This window comes from Bombina bombina, chromosome 2 (genome assembly GCF_027579735.1).
Source record: "Bombina bombina isolate aBomBom1 chromosome 2, aBomBom1.pri, whole genome shotgun sequence".
Lineage (NCBI taxonomy): Eukaryota > Metazoa > Chordata > Amphibia > Anura > Bombinatoridae > Bombina > Bombina bombina.
The window spans coordinates 601,801,612-601,818,101 of record NC_069500.1 but is presented as its reverse complement, the minus strand read 5'-3'; positions in this window follow the sequence as shown (position 1 = coordinate 601,818,101).

Sequence of the window (16,490 nt, the reverse complement as noted above, 5' to 3'; positions counted from 1 at the left end):
GAGCGTTAGAACTCTAACGACAAAACTCCAGCCGCAGAAAAAAGTCAGGAGTTAAGAGCTTTATGGGCTAAAGCCGGTTCATAAAGCTCTTAACTACTGTGCTCTAAAGTACACTAACACCCATAAACTACCTATGTACCCCTAAACCGAGGTCCCCCCACATCGCCGCCACTGTAAAAAAAAAAATTTAACCCCTAATCTGCTGACTGCACACTGCCGCAACCTACATTATCCCTATGTACCCCTAATATGCTGCCCCTAACATCGCTGCCCCTAACAATTAAGGTAGGAAAAATCTGTTTGGCTGATTGAATCAGCCAATCAGATTCAAGTTCAATCCGATTGGCTGATCCAATCAGCCAATCAGATTGAGCTTGCATTCTATTGGCTGTTCCGATCAGCCAATAGAATGCGAGCTCAATCTGATTGGCTGATCCAATCAGCCAATCGGATTGAACTTGAATCTGATTGGCTGATTCAATCAGCCAATCAGATTTTTCCTACCTTAATTCCCATTGGCTGATAGAATCCTATCAGCCAATCGGAATTCGAGGGACGCCATCTTGGATGACATCACTTAAAGGAACCTTCATTCGTCGGGAGTCGCCGGAAGAAGAGGATGGATCCACGGCGGCTGCTTCAAGATGGTCCCGCTCCGCGACGGATGGATGAAGATAGAAGACGCCGCCTGGATGAACATGAAGACTTCGGACCCTCTTCTGGACCTCTTCTTGCCGGATAGGATGAAGACTTCGGACCCTCTTCTGGACGGATCGGTGATACCCGGCGTGGTGAAGATAAGGTAGGAAGATCTTCAGGGGCTTAGTGTTAGGTTTTTAAGGGGTGTTTGGGTTAGATTAGGGGTATGTGGGTGGTGGGTTGTAATGTTGGGGGGGTATTGTATGTTTTTTTTAAATGCAAAAGAGCTGATTTCTTTGGGGTATGCCCCGCAAAAGGCCCTTTTAAGGGCTGGTAAGGTAAAAGAGCTGTAAACCTTTTATTTTAGAATAGGGTAGGGCATCTTTTTATTTTTGGGGGCTTTGTTATTTTTTTAGGGGGCTTAGAGTAGGTGTAATTAGTTTAAAATTCTTGTAATCTTTTTTTTTGTAATTTAGTGTTTGTTTTTTTGGTAATTTAGTTTAGTTGATTTAATTGTAGATAATTGTAGATTGTTTAGTTAATTAATTTATTGATAGTGTAGTGTTAGGTTTCTTACGGCTAGATTTGGAGTTTTGTCGGTAACGACCCGAAAAACTAACGCCGGCTTTTTTCTGGCCGCACCATAAAAATAACTCTGGTATTGAGAGTCCACATAAAGGCTGCGTTAGGCTCTAAAAAAGGAGCGTAGAGCATTTTTAACGCAGCTTCAACTTTCGATACCAGAGTTGGTTACGCAAGCGGCCAGCCTCAAAAACGTGCTCGTGCACGATTCCCCCATAGGAAACAATGGAGCTGTTTGAGCTGAAAAAAAACCTAACACCTGCAAAAAAGCCGCGTTCAGCTCCTAACGCAGCCCCATTGTTTGCTATGCGGAAACACTTCCTTCGTCTGCACCTAACACCCTAACATGTACCCCGAGTCTAAACACCCCTAACCTTACACTTATTAGCCGCCCCCGCTATCGCTGACCCCTGCATATTATTATTAACCCCTAATCTGCCGCTCCGTAAACCGCCGCTACTTACATTATCCCTATGTACCCCTAATCTGCTGCCCTAACATCGCCGACCCCTATATTATATTTATTAACCCCTAATCTGCCCCCCACAACGTCGCCTCCACCTGCCTACACTTATTAACCCCTAATCTGCCGACCGGACCTGAGCGCTACTATAATAAAGTTATTAACCCCTAATCCGCCTCACTAACCCTATAATAAATAGTATTAACCCCTAATCTGCCCTCCCTAACATCGCCGACACCTAACTTCAATTATTAACCCCTAATCTGCCGACTGGAGCTCACCGCTATTCTAATAAATGTATTAACCCCTAAAGCTAAGTCTAACCCTAACACTAACACCCCCCTAAGTTAAATATAATTTTAATCTAACGAAATTAATTAACTCTTATTAAATAAATTATTCCTATTTAAAGCTAAATACTTACCTGTAAAATAAATCCTAATATAGCTACAATATAAATTATAATTATATTATAGCTATTTTAGGAATAATATTTATTTTACAGGTAACTTTGTATTTATTTTAACCAGGTACAATAGCTATTAAATAGTTAAGAACTATTTAATAGCTAAAATAGTTAAAATAATTACAAATTTACCTGTAAAAGAAATCCTAACCTAAGTTACAATTAAACCTAACACTACACTATCAATAAATTAATTAAATAAACTACCTACAATTACCTACAATTAACCTAACACTACACTATCAATAAATTAATTAAATACAATTCCTACAAATAAATACAATTAAATAAACTTGCTAAAGTACAAAAAATAAAAAAGAACTAAGTTACAAAAAATAAAAAAATATTTACAAACATAAGAAAAATATTACAACAATTTTAAACTAATTACACCTACTCTAAGCCCCCTAATAAAATAACAAAGCCCCCCAAAATAAAAAAATGCCCTACCCTATTCTAAATAACTAAAGTTCAAAGCTCTTTTACCTTACCAGCCCTGAACAGGGCACTTTGCAGGGCATGCCCCAAGAAGTTCAGCTCTTTTGCCTGTAAAAAAAAGAATACAATACCCAAGCCCCCCAACATTACAACCCACCACCCACATACCCCTAATCTAACCCAAACCCCCCTTAAATAAACCTAACACTAAGCCCCTGAAGATCTTCCTACCTTGTCTTCACCTCACCGGGTTCAACGATCTGTCCAGAAGAGCTCCTCCGATGTCCTGATCCAAGCCCAAGCGGGGGGCTGAAGAGGTCCATGATCCGGCTGAAGTCTTCATCCAAGCGGGGCAGAAGAGGTCTTCCATCCGATTGAAGTCTTCATCCAAGCGGGATCTTCTATGGATCTTCAGCCAATCGGAATTCGAGGGACGGCATCTTGGATGACGTCATTTAAAGGAACCGTCATTCGTCGTTCAGTCGTCGGCCAGGATGGATGTTCCGCGTCGGAGGTATTCAGGATCCTGCCGCTCCGCTCCGGATGGATGACCATAGAAGATCCCGCTTGGATGAAGACTTCAATCGGATGGAAGACCTCTTCTGCCCCGCTTGGATGAAGACTTCAGCTGGATCATGGACCTCTTCAGCCCCCCGCTTGGGCTTGGATCAGGACATCGGAGGAGCTCTTCTGGACAGATCGTTGAACCCGGTGAGGTGAAGACAAGGTAGGAAGATCTTCAGGGGCTTAGTGTTAGGTTTATTTAAGGGGGTTTGGGTTAGATTAGGGGTATGTGGGTGGTGGGTTGTAATGTTGGGGGGCTTGGGAATTGTATTCTTTTTTTTACAGGCAAAAGAGCTGAACTTCTTGGGGCATGCCCCACAAAGGGCCCTGTTCAGGGCTGGTAAGGTAAAAGAGCTTTGAACTTTAGTTATTTAGAATAGGGTAGGGCATTTTTTTATTTTGGGGGGCATTGTTATTTTATTAGGGGGCTTAGAGTAGGTGTAATTAGTTTAAAATTGTTGTAATATTTTTCTTATGTTTGTAAATATTTTTTTATTTTTTGTAACTTAGTTCTTTTTTATTTTTTGTACTTTAGCTAGTTTATTTAATTGTATTTATTTGTAGGAATTGTATTTAATTAATTTATTGATAGTGTAGTGTTAGGTTAATTGTAGGTAATTGAAGGTAGTTTATTTAATTAATTTATTGATAGTGTAGTGTTAGGTTTAATTGTAACTTAGGTTAGGATTTATTTTACAGGTAATTTTGTAATTATTTTAACTAGGTAACTATTAAATAGTTCTTAACTATTTAATAGCTATTGTACATGGTTAAAATAATTACAAAGTTGCCTGTAAAATAAATATTAATCCTAAAATAGCTATAATATAATTATAATTTATATTGTAGCTATATTTGGATTTATTTTACAGGTAAGTATTTAGCTTTAAATAGGAATAATTTATTTAATAAGAGATAATTAATTTCGTTAGATGTAAATTATATTTAAGTTAGGGGGGGTGTTAGTGTTAGGGTTAGACTTAGCTTTAGGGGTTAATACATTTATTAGAATAGCGGTGAGCTCCAGTCGGCAGATTAGGGGTTAATGTTTGAAGTTAGGTGTCGGCGATGTTAGGGAGGGCAGATTAGGGGTTAATACTATTTATTATAGGGTTAGTGAGGCGGATTAGGGGTTAATAACTTTATTATAGTAGCGGTGCGGTCCGCTCGGCAGATTAGGGGTTAATAAGTGTAGGCAGGTGGAGGCGACGTTGAGGGGGGCAGATTAGGGGTTAATAAATATAATATAGGGGTCGGCGGTGTTAGGGGCAGCAGATTAGGAGTACATAAGGATATCGTAGGTGGCGGTGCTTTGCGCTCGGCAGATTAGGGGTTAATAAGTGTAGGTAGCTGGCGGCGACGTTGTGTGGGGCAGATTAGGGGTTAATAAATATAATATAGGGGTCGGCGGTGTTAGGGGCAGCAGATTAGGGGTACATAAGTATAACGTAGGTGGCGGTCGGCAGATTAGGGGTTAATAAAATGTAATAGAGTGTCGGCGATGTGGGGGGACCTCGGTTTAGGGGTACATAGGTAGTTTATGGGTGTTAGTGTACTTTAGAGTACAGTAGTTAAGAGCTTTATAAACCGCCGTTAGCCCAGAAAGATCTTAACTACTGACTTTTTTCCTGCGGCTGGAGTTTTGTCGTTAGATGTCTAACGCTCACTTCAGACACAACTCTAAATACCGGAGTTAGAAAAATCCCATTGAAAAGGTAGGATACGCAATTGACGTAAGGGGATCTGCGGTATGGAAAAGTCGCGGCTGAAAAGTGAGCGTTAGACCCTATTTTGAGTGACTCCAAATACCGGAGGTAGCCTAAAACCAGCGTTAGGAGCCTCTAACGCTGGTTTTCACGGCTAACGCCAAACTCCAAATCTAGGCCTTTGTAACTTAGGTTAGGATTTATTTTACAGGTAATTTTGTAATTATTTTAACTAGGTAGCTATTAAATAGTTATTAACTATTTAATATCTATTGTACCTAGTTAAAATAAATACAAAGTTGCCTGTAAAATAAATATAAATCCTAAAATAGCTACAATATAATAATTCGTTATATTGTAGCTATATTAGGGTTTATTTTACAGGTAAGTATTTAGCTTTAAATAGGATTAATTTATTTAATAAGATTTATTTTATTTCGTTAGATTTAAATTATATTTAACTTAGGGGGGTGTTAGTGTTAGGGTTAGACTTAGCTTTAGGGGTTAATACATTTATTAGAGTAGCGGCGAGGTCCGGTCGGCAGATTAGGGGTTAATAAGTGAAGTTAGGTAGCAGCGCCATTGGGGGCGGCAGATTAGGGGTTAATAAATATAATATAGGGGTCGGCGATGTTAGGGGCAGCAGATTATGGGTACATAGGGATAATGTAGGTTGCGGCAGTGTGCGGTTGGCAGATTAGGGGTTAATAATAAAATGCAGGGGTCAGCGATAGCGGGGCAGCAGATTAGGGGTTAATAAGTGTAAGGTTAGGGGTGTTTAGACTTGGGGTACATGTTAGGGTGTTAGGTGCAGACTTAGGAAGTGTTTCCCCAGAGGAAACAATGGGGCTGCGTTAGGAGTTGAACGCTGCTTTTTTGCAGGTATTAGGTTTTTTTTCAGCTCAAACTGCCCCATTGTTTCCTATGGGGATATCGTGCACGAGCACGTTTTTGAAGCTGGCCGCGTCCGTAAGCAACGCTGGTATTTAGAGTTGAAGTGGCGGTAAATTATGCTCTACGCTCCCTTTTTGGAGCCTAACGCAGCCCTTCAAAGAACTCTAAATACCAGCGTTGTTTAAAAGGTGCGGGGGGAAAAAAACACGCGTAGCTAACGCACCCCTTCTAACGCAAAACTCTAAATCTAGGTGATTGTTTGTTATGGCTTTTTCGAATTTGGGGTTGCGCAGCTATTACAAGTTGCAAAATAACTTATTTTGCGCACGTGTTAAGCCGCGTAATCTAAACAGCCAAATTGGGTGCTAGTTCACGTATTCCCCATAGAAGTCAATGGAGAAGACAAATATATATAAAAAAACCACACAAAATCCCTACTATGTTGCACAAAGCCCATAACTTGTGTCCATTAAAATGTGAATATTTCATATTGCGAAAATATTTTCGTAACGGAATATGTTCTATTTATTTCTAAATAAATATTTCCCTATATCTGTGATGATTTTTGGACTGATATATCTATTTATTGAGAGATATGTATATGAATATATATATATATATATATAGTTCGAAATCTATATGTGAATATTGCTTTGAAAATCCCTCTGAGATATTGTTTAATGTGCATAAGATTGTAATGTGAAATCTTTTCGTTATCACCATTGCTAAACATATCTCTATACATATAAATCCATGTTTCTCTATGTATGTGTATGTAGGTCACTATAAAATCCATGTGTCGGCTTTTTTTTCCAACAACCGAGATCTTATATCTTTGATCCCTTATAACTTTTGTGTGCAATATATTTTTTAAATAATTTTTATTAGGCAGCGTTAGTGTACTTTGTAATGTATTTTTGAAGTGTTTTGTGAAACTTTTATGTTGCGCAAAACTGTTAACTACAACTCTTCAAGCGCAGAAAGGATTGTTGCGTAAAGAAACGTATGTATTAAAATAAAAAGAACATTCTCTTCTAAGGGAAGAACATAGGAATGTGAAATTTTCCTTACGCATCTTCGACTTATGCACAGTTGATATAGCGCAGCGTCAGGGTAGCGTGCCAGCGATAACTAAAACAACTTTCTTCAGTGTGTCCCAAAGAAGTCTATGGCAATACGGAGTCAGGAAGATTGCAATATCCTAAGTCCTAAAGTTAGCGTGCCTGAGTCTTTCACTCTCGTGCCAACTTTTTACTTTAAACTTGTAATACCCACACTAATCTGGTATCACAATTTTGGTATTTTTACCCTTTCATGTTTTTTTTTTAAAAAAAGGTTCAACATCTTCACAATGGGTACATTTTAAAATGAATATTTAAAATTACTTTTGACCGTGGTTTAATAATAACGAAATCAATTGAGATCTTTTGCATAAAGGGATCTTTTGCATATAGAGTATGTTTGTGAACACAATTTTAACCTGAACTTAAAACAAATCTAGATCTTTCTATGGACTTGTACTGAAAAAGATAAATACTGAAGTGCAGCTCTTAGATCTCCAAATTATTATTGATGGTTTAAAGGGACAAAGCTTGCAATTTTAAACAAGTTTCCAATTTACTTCAATTATCAAATCTGTCTCGTTTCCATGGTATTCTTTGTTGGAAGGTGTCTGGAGCACTACATTGCAGGAAATAGTGCTACCATTTAAATAAATACATAAATAAATAACATTCTTTCAAAACTGCTGCCATATAATATTTCCGAACTGGGCCGGCTTCTAAGCACATGTTCTTGCTTTTCAACAGAAGATACAATGAGAATGAAAAAAAATGATAATAGAAGTAAATTAGAAAGTTGTTTAAAATCACATGCTCTATCTGTATCATGAAAAATATTTTTGGTTTACTATCCCTTTAATGTTTGTTGAATTAGAGAAATAAAAAGAAATCATGTTAAAGTACTACTGTGATGGATTGGAATACCTTTTGTTAGATATTAGTAAAACTAATGCAAAGCCACTAAAAAAATAAAACTTTTTTTTCTAAATGTATAGGAATGTCCTTGAATTTGAAAATACACATAAAAACCTATGAATTATTTTACACAGCTCTTCTAATTAATTACAAATACACTTGTTATATGTGTGTGGTCTGATATTTAGTCTTTAAATTTCCACATATCTATGGTGTATCCGCATTATATTAGCACCCAGAAGACCAATTACAATTTGAATTCCAATACTTAAGTTATCTTTCTGTTAAACATAAAAAAGCAGCACCTAAACTTGTCACATTGCTGGACCTCCCTTTATGGTCTAACACTGAAAAATGAAAAATCTTATTAGATTTATAAGAAAATACATTATAATAAAAATGACATTAGATAAAATAAATCTACAAATTAAATATATCTGATGTAAATTGACAGATCCCAACCCAAAAATGTTGCATTACCTTTACACATGATTAGTCATTTTCTATATATCATTTTCTATAAATTGATAACATATAGATATTTACTTGTGGAGTGTTTAACATGGTGCTAGATGAGTAGAAACCTCCCAAGACTTTTTGATACTTCTCTATTTCCTGCAAGAACAAAACATGCGTACAATATACAATACAATGAGACTGAGTGGAGTTTATGTTATCTCCTCTCATAAATAAATAGTTTATGTGTAACATGGGTTAGTAAGAAACATTTAAGGAACAGATAGGGGGAAATGGCCTTGGTCTAATTCTACCCTGCACAAATGATCAGGTCTAAGAACCCTTTTTGTTCCTGTGAAGCTTGAGCAGTAAGAATCATTTTTGTTTGTCTTACTAGACTTTCAAACCACTTGAGGAAGAAGAACAAGTGAAAGAATTTTATTTTGGTATAAATGATCATTAAATCAGACCTATCAGGAAGGTTCATGTATTTCTAGTTTTATACAACCTCTGGTTGCTTTTGCTGCTTTCCCTTGACACAATTAAGTCTTTATATAGCCTTGCCTATTTAAAGAAACTTTCCATTAAAAAGGGAAATATGCAAAGATCATTCTCCTGTGTGAGTAGTCTGACAGCTTAAGAAATATACCTCCTAGTTCTGAAGACACAGAATGTGAACATTTAAGATCAATCTCAGGTTTATTTAAACCCAACTTGGTGAGAAATCTCATTTATTCAGGCACTCCCTCAATGGTGGCTTATATATGCAATAGCAATCTTGTCAGAATCAGCCTCAACATGATTCTGCAGTTAATGGTAACTCTGGGAATTTACAGCAAAAAATAAAATAAAATCTGATTTCTAGACCATACTCCAATCAAACAGATTGGACTGTAACAATTAGAGTGCATTCATAAAACTTCTCTGTTGGGAGTATCTTCTTTTCATCAATCACTAACTGTTGAACAGCCATATATGGTGGCAAATGAGTCCTTTAGAAAGCACCATGGGGATTGAAATCCCACTGAGTATAGACATCAAGGTGTAAGTGTCTTCTATGAAAACAAGCAAATGACATATTTGTTATCAAATTAGACCAGTAGAGAATGTTACCCTTGAAGCAAATGCCCACAACACTATTACCATAGGAGCTGTGATTGATCTAATCTTTAAGTAAAAAATCTCCAGGAGAGTAGAGTCTTCACTTCTTAATATAATGCCCCCTCCCCCCCAAACATAAAAGCAAATGAACCAACTGATACATATTTAATGTACGTGAATTTAGGGGATTCAAATGAAATGTTCAAATGATGGGCCTCCCAAACTGTAGTAATTGCTGGATTAAAAATGGAACCTAAAGTGTCATGAATCAAAGGAAAATTCCATGAAAACTTTGGAGTTTTCAGAAGGAGGAAGTGATAGTAGTAACTTGGAATTCATTAGAATAAACAAAAAAAATTTGCCTCCTCTTGTTTTGTATTTCATTTTATCATGGTTGTGTATGTAATTGTAACCATTTAAATTGGTTATCATTCCTACAGTATTTGCTTATAAAATATAGATTTGCAATATAGAGGATATAAAACTTAAATCTAATTGCAGACTTTAGTCCACATAATTATTTTTATTGCAAATATAGAAGGTAGGTGAGCACATTTAAATTGTTAAAATCATACACACAGACTATTCTAAGTAAAATATATCCCACAGCTCTGGCAAAGAGGTGAAAAATCCTTTCACTCTGTGTATTTATAATCTGTTCAGGATATTCATTATTTGGCATATGTGTTTATTACCTGCCTGTGAGTATTCTGAACATCCAGTCTTTAGTATATGTTAGTTTCTCTTGTCAGCCATTATGTGTATATGCCCCACCTGCAGCCTTCCTGTTGAGTACTCTTTATATATATTGAGCTCATGTGACCAGCTTTGAGAGCACTCAGTCTTATGTATATGTACCTCCTGCCTATGAGTATGCTCATTATGGGCTACATTACAAGTGGTATGGGGTATTTATCAGCTTTTTGCGCACAACAGAAATAGTGCACACGTTCGCTTTAGTGCAATTTAATTTTATGTCCGTTGGGTTAGCAAAACTTCACAGCTTGCGTAAAGGTTAGTGCATTAAACAAAATTGTACTAATCGCATCAAAAAAAACATTTAGCAGTACAATTACACATATTTACACTGTTTGAGAAAAATTATTTGAAAAAGAAAATTTCATTAAAAAAAATATAAGTGATCAAATATATGAGGTCTCAGGTGTTAGAAAAAAAAAAGGCCTGCAAAGGGCTTTAACATAGAAATTCATACATACACATACATGTCTAAATAGGTATATGTATTTGTATTATAAGTTGGGAGCTTAAGCCATAGCTCCGGTCCAGCGTGCATTATCCAGAAGGAAATACCAGGTGCTGAGCTTTGTATGTATTACCTTCTGATATATGTATTTATATGTATGTATATATATATATATATATCTATATATATATATATATATATTTGTTTATATGGGTGTACATTTGTATTTATGTATTTATATATGTATATATGTATTTACAGACATATGTTCACATATGTAGGTATATACCAGGTTATAAATATAATTTATTTATTATTATTCTTTAAAATAACCTCCATTAAAATGTATATACGAAACAATTGAAATTAATATTTATTCCTAAATCCTTATATTAGTTAGCTTTATATACCCATTGAATTATATTTAAATAGAAACTAGATTATGAATCAATTATGCATGCTTATTCCGTTTCAATATTCTATACAGCAGATCACAAAAACATATCTTTAATATGAACCTTATTAACAGTGAATCGCATTAAAATACCACAATAAAATACCAGAATATGGACCGCTTACTTAACTGTGTTTAGTTAAACAATATACAAGATACACATAAATGAGAATCCCAGCACAGTATATCATTAGCCAATTAATCTTATCTGAAATAACCTCTTATTTAGCCAAAATAAAAAAGTTTTGAAATATATCACAATAGCTACAAATAATATACCAGAGGAATTTAACTACAATAACCAATTTATATGAAATTTCACAATATTAAAAATTGATTTATAAATATAAAGTACAAATTATTTTCTAGCAAATAAAAATTATTTAACATTAATGTGACTAGTTCTAAACTACACAGGACTATGGATATAAACTTAAACCCCCCAAATATGCTCTTTAAATTACTAGCTGCAATCTAACTGTAGCAACACTGAATGTATTTGCTTTAAAATATCAAATTATAACCATATACATTACCACAAAAGCAAATGAGTGTTCAGCTTTTTCTTGTAGGTTATATAAGAAAGGATTTTTCCACTATTGTAAGGATACAGGCCTCAAATTGTTATCTTACTTTGCCCAAGAAAGTGTCCCAAAATGGCAGAGAATATACTTGGCACAAAACCTGTTTGTTTCTCTCTCCAAAAGTTATGCTTCTTTGAGTCTGTTCCTTCTCTAGTGTGTGTGGCAATCTTTATCAAAGATAAACCCCTCCTTCTTTAATCATTCCCACAAGAGTTTCATAGGCCCTCGGAGCTGAACGTATTATTGGCTATTTGGGAAACGCCTCCCTGAGCAGCCAAATAGCTTTTGGTTGTAATACTGGATTTAGGCCATCTGGGGCAGCAGACACAGAATAACAGTTTTACTATCAAATATTGCTACAGTTTAGTTTAAACAGTTTACTATATCTTCAAATGTATATTTAGTATATTCACTATTTCTTGATATTAATAAACTTATCTGGTCAATATATATATATATATATATATATATATACAACATATATATCCCAGCTGATATAATTGAGCATGTATTTATAGAGACTGAACATGAGTATATTAATTATCATATTTTAGAAGATGTGTTTAAAAGTTACATTTCTATTGTTGTCCCATATTAATATAACTACAGTATGCTTGTGGATATAATTTTAATATCAAGTCTCTGGACTTATGTTTAGGAGAAATATTCATAGGACAGCTTATTTATTATGTATCAGCCTTATTTGGAATTTCCTGGTCAGATCAGGTTCTGAAAAATAAAGAAAAACATTATTTATTTTTATTCTGAAGGTTTGCAAAACATTTTTAATTCATCAATACAGCCATTCATTTAATATAGGAAATGTATCCAATAAAGTATAAGTTTCAGATCAATACCTATAAATATATATCATTTATACAGTCTGGGTATCAAGGAAATATTTGAAAATTACACAATTCATTTTATATGAAGTTCTAATTTTCCCCTTTTAAATCAAGATTTAAATTATGATATGCTTTCAAAGAACACATGTTTTCTGTGTATTTAGTTGAGTCAAGGGCGATTAACAGGCCTGTGCTAATTACTCATAATTTTGTTTGCATATCTAACTTAATGTACAGAATCTTGTCTCCAACACCCCAGGAGGCATCCTGGCCTGTAATGTGTGGATCTCTTTGTTCTTGAAATAGGTGCTTCAGAACAAGAGGGGGTTATTTTACAAACAGTTTCACAAATAAAATGAATTATTGAATTATTGGTCTCATCATATATCTATGTGTGTGTGCATTGGAGCCATATCCAGTAAAGTAGCTGAAAACGTAAAAAAATCATATTTATGCAATATTCATATTTAATAAAGTGTTTAACTGTGTATGTACTTTAAATATTGCCCATTGCGCCCATTTCATCCTGAGCTTACATAGATTATCTTTTCTACTAATTATTTTGGCTACAATAGTATCATGCAGTCCACTTATTGGGAGTATTGGGTCCACTTGGAGTTATACCGATCCACTCCACTGGATGCTTGCAGCCTGCACAAGTAAGCAGCAGACATTGCCAGCACCTGGATGGAGTGAGAATATGTAACATCTACATATCTAAAAAATGAATATATACTGAATCTATATGGTATGGTTCATTTAGTAAAGTATAATACAAATAATAATAGAGTAAATTAAAGGGACATTAAAACACCTCTTGTTTTTGTGTAATATTTGTGTTTTGTCTAAAGAGAGAGGCAAAAGATGCAAAATCTTTAACCTAGATTTGAAAAATTCTGCATATTGCCTAGACCAGCTAATTGAATTAGTTCATTTGTAGGTTACAGAATTTGTTTCCTGGGCTCCAGCGGTATTTAATGTCCCATTGAGGTCGTTATTTAAAAATATAAGAAAATCCCTATACTCTTGCTTGATTTGTACTGCCACTGTCATAGCAATTTATAGTAACAAAGTTTTATGATTCCACCAATGGTTTGCCTTATTATTTTGCTATACCAAAATTATTATTGCACTGATTGATCATGTTTTGATTTGTAACATAATAAAACTGTATTTTTATTATAATTCTTCTTGTAGAGCATATTTAAGTTTATATTATTGCGAGTCATGAACTGTAGAGCTTATGCTTAGGATCACATAAACATAATGGTTTATTATTAGTGACTTATTACGGTTTCATTATTAACCAAATCACATTAAAATATGTCGGTGAACAAATAAATTTCTGCTCTTTAATAATATAGCTGGAATGCACATTAATGTAATTCTGCATTACTAGCTGTAGAAATTTTCTTTCAGAGAGAGAGGGTTTAGAAAAAAATCACTGAGATCTACAAATTCCTGAAACATAATGGGAAGATTGGTCATACATAAGTCCTTAGAATTTAAGACTATCATTTATTGAAGCTTGTATTGATTTTTACATTTAAGTCTAAATTACAAGTGGAGCACTATCAATAGCACATAGGGAGCGCTATTCATATTGTGACCTTGTCAACACTTTTTTAGCGTTCCCTATACTTTTTATGGATAGAAAAAGGTGCGCTGTCATTACTCATATTACAAGTGGTGAGATATGTGTTGCACTGAAGCTCAACACATAATAAAGCTGAAACACCTCTTCTGGATACCTGAAGTAAAATGTTAAGGCTAGAAAAATGACTTACAAAACACATGTATAATATAGTAAAATAGTATTACACCAACACACACACATACACACACACACACATATATACTTTTATATATATATATATATATTATATATATATATATATATATATATATATATATACACATATATATATATACACACACACACACATTAAATGTAAAATATATGTTTATGTGTTTTTGAGTGTATATATATATATATATATATATATACAGTATATATATATATATACATACAATACACACGCATACACACATACAAATCCATACACACACACATATATATATATACAGTCAAACCTTTAAGTCCTTACCAGTCCAACACCTTGTCATATAGTATATTTTTTTAACTCATTGTTTAAAAGCATAGTAACCTATGTGAATAGCCATTATCTCCCATAAAATTGAGTCCTTCTGTCTGTTTGTGACTCTGCCTGAGTTTTGGAAGCATGTTTCAAATATCCTGACTCCATAGTTCCTTGTGTAGCACCTGGTCCTGTACCCCAAATGTGGGCCCATCCAAGGTATAGGCTATCATCCAAACCAGCCTAGGTTTTTTTTTCAACCCAGCTGGGATCCACAGTCTTGAAGGGTTCTATCCTGGTTCAAGAATGTAAGAGAATATCTGGTTATCTAGTCCAGTGAACACAAAGAAAGTCCAAGCACCACCAAAGTAAAATAGTTAAGGTTTTATTATGGCATCATTACTGGGTAAAAAACAGAACAAGAGAAGCAGATCTAATGCATTTCAGCTCAAGTAGCTATAATCATAGATCTAGTCCAGTGTACCAAGTATCCAGCTCAAGACATGTGTGGTAGTTATCCAGCTCCAATCATATGCCAAGTATCCAGCTACAATCCAATGTGCCAAGTATCCAGCTACAGTCCAGTGTGCCAAGTATCCAGCTCCAGTCCTGTGTGCCAAGTATCCAGCTCCAGTCCTGTGTGCCAAGTATTCAGCTCCAGTCACGTGTGCCTTCCGCAGCACCTGTGCCAAATTACTGACCTGTAATAGACTGAAGTTGAGTAGCAAGTGATTGGTCCATACACAATAAAATCACCAGATGGGGTAGGTAAGAGGTGTAAATGGAAACAGTACAAGTTCAGTAACAGTTATTAAGCAGTTAGATGCTTATACAGAAGAATAGATAAATAGCCAATGCCAGGGTCAGTAACAGGAAGACTGTTACCATTTAACACACTTAAGTGGACACTAAACCCAATTTTTTTCTTTCATTATTCAGATAGAGAATGCAATTTTAGACAACATTCTAATTTACTCCTATTATCAATTTTTCTTTGTTCTCTTGATATTTTTATTTAAAAAGCAGGAATGTGATACATAGGAGCCACCCCATTTTTGGTTGAGAACCTGCTTATTGGTGGGTAAATGTAAGCCTCCAATTAGCAAGCACTATCCATGATGCTGCACCTAAAATGGGCTGGCTTCTAAGATTTACGTTCCTGCTTTTAAAATAAAGATAGCAAGAGAACGAAGAAAAATTAATAATAGGAGTAAATTAGAAACTTTATTAAAATTTCATGCTCTATCTGAATCATGAAAGAAAAAAATTGGGTTCAGTGTCCCTTTAATTGCAGTACAAATACAAATAATAGGTGCATTATTTAGCAAAAAGAATACCAAACTTACAAAGCTCGGTAAACATGAAGTGAAAGATGTGAAGTGATAAACATAGTATTTTTTACAGTACATCAAGCTTTACAGTAGGTATATAGATGATATAATAAATGTTTTGAGATAGGACTTTTTCAGCTATCTTTGAGTCTTTCTGAATATAAGTAAAGGAAATATTTTCTGGACTATTACAATAAATTTAGCAGGATTTTGTGATGTATTTCATAAAGACTTTTGTTTATAAAGGATATTAAAATACATGTAGTAGCCATTCCCATTATGGGTGCTGGACAAGCAATATAACTTCAGGCCAGTTTTCAGTTTCTAGGTGTGAAGCAATTGTTCTAAGCTAAATTTTGATGAGCTATTTTCCAAAATAAATTTTTTGAGAAAAAAATATAAAGAGAGAACATTCAATTCAACTTTATTACAAGCTAGGCTAATTGATAAAGAAGATATATTGAGAGAAAAAAACATTCACCTAGATTATGAGTTTTGCGCTAAACAGGGTGCGAAACTAATGCCAAAAAAGTTGCGTTATTTCACTCTCCATAGCGCTGCCATTACGAGTTACTGAAAAGCCTTCTTGAGAGTGCAATACGATATGTGTTAAGCTCCATATCGCACAAAATCCAACGGCTGCTTTAACATTCTCGTGCACGCTTTCCCCCATAGACATCAATGGGGA